The following is a 6,670-nucleotide window of genomic DNA, read 5'->3' as shown; positions in this document are numbered from 1 at the left end:
TTTAAGGAAGAGGATACTGAGTCTACTCCGAAAGCACTACATACTACAGAAGAAGTAGAGACTGAGTGTACATCTACAACACCACATCCTCCATTGGCAACATCAGAAGAGTTGCCACAGTCTCCACTAGAAGCATCACAAGAGTTGTGATGCATGTATGATGTTGTGTTTGTAGTTTTTGTTGATTATACACCAATTTGTGACTTATTACTTAAGTGGCATTTACTGATGATATTTATATAATTATTTCATGCACACAATTTTATGATATGAATGTGTGATGATGTGATTATTTGGAAATAAATCCTTGTGTGATGAGAATTTTGATATGAATATGTGATGATGTAATATTTGTAATATATTTCTTCATGCACACAATTTTATGATATGAATGTGTGATGATGTGATTATTTGGAAATAAATCCTTGTGTGATGAGAATTTTGATATGAATATGTGATGATGTAATATTTGTAATATATTTCTTCATGCACACAATTTTATGATATGAATGTGTGATGATGTGATTATTTGGAAATAAATCCTTGTGTGATGAGAATTTTGATATGAATATGTGATGATGTAATATTTGTAATATATTTCTGCATGCACACAATTTTATGATATGAATGTGTGATGATGTGATTATTTGGAAATAAATCCTTGTGTGATGAGAATTTTGATATGAATATGTGATGATGTAATATTTGTAATATATTTCTTCATGCACACAATTTTATGATATGAATGTGTGATGATGTGATTATTTGGAAATAAATCCTTGTGTGATGAGAATTTTGATATGAATATGTGATGATGTAATATTTATAATATATTTCTTCATGCACACAATTTTATGATATGAATGTGTGATGATGTGATTATTTGGAAATAAATCCTTGTGTGATGAGAATTTTATTCAGTTGGACAGTCTCCACTCACTTAAAGTAGAGCATTCGCAATGCTTCTCTCACTTTATTCCAACCCTTATCCTTATCATCTCCACTCACTTAAAGTAGAGCATTCAATCTCCACTCGCTTTATTCCAACCCTTATCCTTATCATAGTGAACACATCGTGCCTCTCACTTTATTCCAACCCTTATCCTTATCATAGTGAACACATCGTGCCTTAGTGCACTTGTATTCTTCCATCCTAGTCCTTCCACAAACACTCTCTTATTTCTTACATCCTAATCCTTCTGAGTAACTTGTATTCTTCTATCCTAGTCCTTCCACAAACACTCTCTTCTTTCATCCATCCTGATAACCAAGTATTCTTCTATCCTAGTTCTTCCACAAACACTCTCTTCTTTCATCCATCCTAGTGCTTCTCATTAACTTGTATTCTTCCATCGTAGTCCTTCCGTAGACACTCTCTTCTTTCTTGCATCGTAGTCCATCTCCCTTTCTTTATCATCTCCCCACCCATGGATGTCCTTGGCATTATCGAAGACGTGGAGTTCGGAATTAACAATCTCAAAGAATGGATTGCTGACCAAGGAGCATAGAGAGAGGCCAGAATTCGACAAGGTTCTCCTTTGACACACATGGAGAGGGAGGAATTTGCTGCACAAAGGCACGCAGAGAGGGAGGAGACTCTCAAGATAGCAGAGAGTGAAAGACTTTTAAGACGTATGATAAAAGCACAATAAGATCTATTAGACTTCTTAAGTAACCTGCGTTATCGCAGCTCTTGTCATGGGCGATTTGATGCGGATGCTCAGAGAACAATAAGAGCCTCTTAGAGAAATTATAAATAAACAATTTGTGATTGCTTAAATTTCTTCTTCGCATGTAATTATGTTGAGGATACAGTTGTGGAGGCAGTGAAAGATTGGGTTGTTGAGAAGATAAGAGAGACCAATGATGAGATCTTCTAGACTTAGGGTGATTAAGAAGATAAGAGAGACTGTTTTAAGGTGTTTTTTGACACCATATGGCTTTGACTAATATGATCTACTTCTTGTACAAATGTGATGTTAAGATGATGTTAAGAGAGACTGTATTAAGGTGTTTTTTGACACCATATGGCTTTGAGTAATATGATCTACTTCTTTACAAATGTGATGTGCTCTTTTTGAAATGTACTCTAGTTTTCATAACATGTCATGCCATTTTTTCTAATTTGATTTTTTAAAATCTTACTTTTTGTCTCTTTTAACAATGTGATGTACTCTAGTTTTAATAACATGTCACGTCATTTTTTCTAATTTGATTATTTAAAATCTTCCTTTATGACTCAATGTTTTGTTTTATAAGAGCCTCTTTTTTTGAAATGTTTTATCCAAAATTATCTCACAAAATGAATTTGGACAGTGCAAGAGTCCAAAATTAATGAAATAGGTGTTATTGTGTGTTTCTTTAAAACTTTTAGTAGCAAGGAGGATTTGGTTTAAGATGTGAGATTCCAATGACAAGATGTGCAAGCCTTGGGTATCAGATTGGGTGACAGGGTCATTTTTGGCATTGTGGTTTGGGAGACACTTTTGGGTTCCCCTCAATGTTAGCTTATACGTGGCAATTGGTAAGGGCTCAATTATGGTGTTTTCTTTCTCGTGTAGAAATCCAATCACTTTTAAGCATGGGAAGAAGACTATAAGGCTCAAGGTGGAGGTGGTTTTGACCATGATTAGGACTTGCTACTAGAGTTGTGCATGTGTAGTAGAAGGTTAGAGGCGGCCTCTCTTAGCACGATTCACTTAGCCGTGGCTTTAGAGTGAGTTCTAGTTTATCACTTGTAAGTTTTTGTAGGGCTACAACCACCTCCTTCTTTTCAAAATCTCTCTCTTTATTGTTTTTAAAAAAAGCTTTGAGAAATTTTATTAATGGCCATGCAATTGGCAATGTTTGAAGGGAGTGAAGCGGGAAGAGATAAATCATTGTGTAAAGTAGGTGAGTGTGTGAGGAAGTGGCACGTGTGAGGATGAGCATTGAGATGGGGGTTGGCTTGGGAGCATCTTTCTTTTTTTCTTTTTAAGTTTGATGAATTTTCTCAATCGCCATGCACTTGGCAATGTTTAAAGGGGGATGAAGCGTGAAGAGATAATAAATTGATTGACTCGAAGCCTGCAAATATTTTTAACCTCCTAAATGCTATTTTAACAATCACAAGAAGAAATGAAATATTTGAAAATTCTCAGGAAACGTTTATTTTCTCAACAAGAGGGATTGTATTTGCGAATAATTTGAACCTCCTAGATGCCATTTTAACAATCAAAAGAAAAATGGAAATATTGGAAAATGTTGAGAAAACGTTTATTTTCTCAAGAAGAGGGATTGCATTTTGGAGAGGGAGAAATGCCCAAAACCGAAGAATCGAAATGATGTGGGCAAAAGTGATTCTGATTCACTGCCACTGCGGCGGTTCTATATTAGGGAATTTGGGAATTTTCAAATAGTTTGGGACTTCCCAATACGGTTAAGATTTGGCCAAATGGTCAAATTTGAACCCATTACTTGAAAGTAGAATCCATGGACCTAAACATCATATTAGGGAATCCTCCCAAGTCCCACCTTCATATGAGGGTTCAATTTTTTGCCACATGGTCAAATCTTAACCCTTTACTTGAAAGTGGGACTTGGGAGATTCCCAAATTCTCCAATTAGTTCAGAAGCGTGTGTGAAGGTGAGAGACGTGTTACGAACGGAAGGAAACGTCGAGGATGACATAGTGGACCTAAGAATTAAAATGTGTAATCCATTTAGTTTATATAAGTAGAGCAAAAAGCTCGTCTAATATTTCATTCTCATTTTGTGTCACACTCTTCTTTGTTGCTATCTCTCAAACTGCAGTTTCAGCCACCACCATGCTTCGCCCCCTCGGCTCCCAAGGCCTCCAGGTAAACTCGCCTCCCTCCCTTTCTCCACCATCTGGCCATCCTTTCTCTCCCCTTGCTTCCGATTTTGATTCCACCACCTCCTCCTCGACTCCATCGCAGGTCCCTCCCCTCGGCTTCGGTTGCATGGGCCTCTCTGCTTTCTACGGCCCTCCCCAGCCTGACGATATCGGCATTGCTGTCATCCAGCACGCTAGCCACTTTTCTCGACACTGCTGACATTTATGGCCCCTTCACAAACGAGGTTCTAGTCGGCAAGGTGTGCATCGCAACCCCTCACGACATGCCTTCATTTCATGTGAACGACTGTCCAGAATTTCTTTGACAACGTTGTTTTCCCTCCTAGGCCATCAAACATTTCCCGCGCGAGAAAATCCAGCTCGCCACCAAGTTTGGAAACGTCTTCGAGAACGGCATTTTTTGTGTGAAAGGGTCGCGGGAGTATGTGCGCAGCGCCTGCGAGGCTAGCCTGAAGAGGTTGGATGTCGATTACATCGATCTCTATTATCAGCACCGTGTTGATACAACGGTCCCCATAGAGGAAACGGTTTGTTCTACCTCTATCTCTACTGTGATTTAGACGTCCTTTCGGATCCAAATGCGATTACGTGATTTTAAACATCCGTTCATGAATGGCTTTCCTATTCTCCGCAGCAGAATTACCAGAAGAATATGGATTGCCTATTTCTTTGGACGCCCAACTGGTTTTAGACTGTTCATGGCTCCAGCTTGATCCTGTTTCTCGTGAAAACATGTGGGAGAACTAAAGAAACTGGTGGAAGAAGGCAAAATCAAGTACATCGGTCTGTCTGAGGCCAGTGTCGACACCATTAGAAGAGCTCATGCTGTTCATCCAATCACTGCTGTGCAGCTCGAATGGTCTTTATGGTCAAGGGACGTTGAAGAAGACGTGATTCCAACCTGCAGGTTTGTACGGTCACCAGCTGAGTTCTCTTTGATAAGCCGGGTGCAGGAAGACTAGTTTAAGTGAACAGGATTTAAGGGCCGATCTTTGTGGCAAACCTTGCCAGAAGTCCACACAAAATTTGACATCTCAAATCGATTGTTAAGTCGAGTTGAAACAAAATGCGTGATTCTCTGGTGTTGACATTGCTTGTTCGATTTTCAGGGAACTAGGTATTGGGATAGTGGCGTACAGTCCCCTTGGGCTTGGTTTTTTCTCAGGGAAAGTTGTCGAAAGTTTGGACAAAACCGATTTCCGACTCGTAAGAAATGCACCTTTTCCGATAGCCCTCCGGCGTTCCTTTATGGCTGCAGTTTCACTAGAAGCTAGATTGAAACACTGGAAGTTAGATCCGAATGATGCTCACCATCTCAAAATATATCTTATTCGGTAGTCCGTCCGATGGTCCTCACCATCTCAAAATGTAGCTTATTGGGTAGTCCATGACGTGAATCTCAGTTTCGAGCTTGATTAATCCGTTTCTGGATTCATGTAAAAGCAGGGATTACCTCGGTTTGAAGGAGAGAATTTGGAAAAGAATAAGGTGTTCTACGAGCGGATTGCAACTCTAGCGAAGAAGCATGGATGCACACCTGGTCAGCTGGCCTTGGCCTGGGTTCTGCATCAGGGAGACGATGTTGTGCCCATCCCAGGCAAGTTTATATACAAATGTTCAGCCCACATGAACGTATTCTCTTCTCCCATTTTCTTATGGCCTTTTGATACTTCAGACGATTGAGGTATGCCAAGCTGATTCCTTCTTTGGAACAATTTACTTGCAGGTACAACAAAGATCAAACACTTTGATGAGAACTCTCGGTCCTTGAAAATAAAGTTATCCAAGGAGGAGGTGAAGGAGGTGACGGAGTGCGTTCCTCTCAATGAAGTTGCAGGGCTAAGATATAGGGGGGAATTTGAACATTTGACTTATAAGTATGCTCACACCCCACCTCTAAAAGCTTGAAGCTTGAAAGATTTGAGAAATTGTCTCATATGAGAGGCTTTTTACATGGTGATGGTGTTGAGAGCATTTTTTCTATTCCCCATCTAGTTGCTATTGGCACATTATATAGTTGTAGGTCTAAATTATGCAACATTTTACATTAGACTATGTGAAACATTTTTGGGTCCCGTCATGTTGAGAATTCTCCAAAGAGCAAACAAGGGATAATTGTAGACGTAGGATTACAATGATAACATGTAGGCTCTGGATGCATCATGCTAATTTTATTGACCAAGGAACCAAATAACACCATTGACCCCGATGAATCATTAAAGCCACATATGTAAGATCACGGAAGACAACCAATCCATACCAAACAATTGACATTCTAAAATCCTCAAACATGAATAACAAGATGGCAAAGCCCTTGAAAATAGAGATATATTTCCAACACCAATTCCTTCTCCCAAGAAAAAACATTTCCCCATAGACTTGCATGCTTTGCTACCATACAAACCAAGAACTTTTCTCACGTTGTCATGTTTGCATCACCCGATCATTCATGATCATCATTTTTCATCCGAAATTGCGTGAAAATAATGTCATCCCATTGGCAATATCACATTGCATGAACATAACATCATCAGATTGGTAACATAGAAAAAACTAAATAAGTATATTGGCAGCAATATACTTAATACTGATTGTAAATGGCATTTATACCAATTGTGCAAGCAACTATACCAAAGGTTTTTTTTAATTATGGTTGATATTACAACCATTATTATGATTTATACTATTGAGATTTGTAAATATATTGGTGGTCATTTTGGTTGGCTTTCCCATCCTTTTTTAAAATAAAACCCTTGCAAGAGACTCGAGGTCTCTTCATAAGGTAAGATGGTAGTCCAAGACTCCTGCAAAAAG

The 6,670-nt window shown here is 38.8% G+C and overlaps 1 pseudogene across 1 annotated transcript; it reads left to right on the top strand.

Annotated features, from left to right (window-relative positions):
* The first annotated feature begins 3,791 nt into the window (after positions 1 to 3,791).
* Positions 3,792 to 5,928, top strand: LOC147895953 (putative aldo-keto reductase 1; annotated as a pseudogene). The gene is made up of 7 exons (XR_015541907.1): positions 3,792 to 3,839; positions 3,939 to 4,095; positions 4,183 to 4,385; positions 4,593 to 4,763; positions 4,966 to 5,062; positions 5,303 to 5,453; positions 5,583 to 5,928. The product of XR_015541907.1 is annotated as a putative aldo-keto reductase 1 (transcript).
* Positions 5,929 to 6,670: the final 742 nt, after the last annotated feature.

The sequence above is a fragment of the Dipteris shenzhenensis genome, chromosome 12, assembly GCF_047967505.1.
Source record: "Dipteris shenzhenensis isolate YYH24624 ecotype China chromosome 12, Dip_SZ_1.0, whole genome shotgun sequence".
NCBI classification, from domain to species: Eukaryota; Viridiplantae; Streptophyta; class Polypodiopsida; order Gleicheniales; family Dipteridaceae; genus Dipteris; species Dipteris shenzhenensis.
The sequence above is the reverse complement of the archived record's forward strand: the minus strand, read 5'-3'. Positions and strand labels throughout refer to the sequence as shown.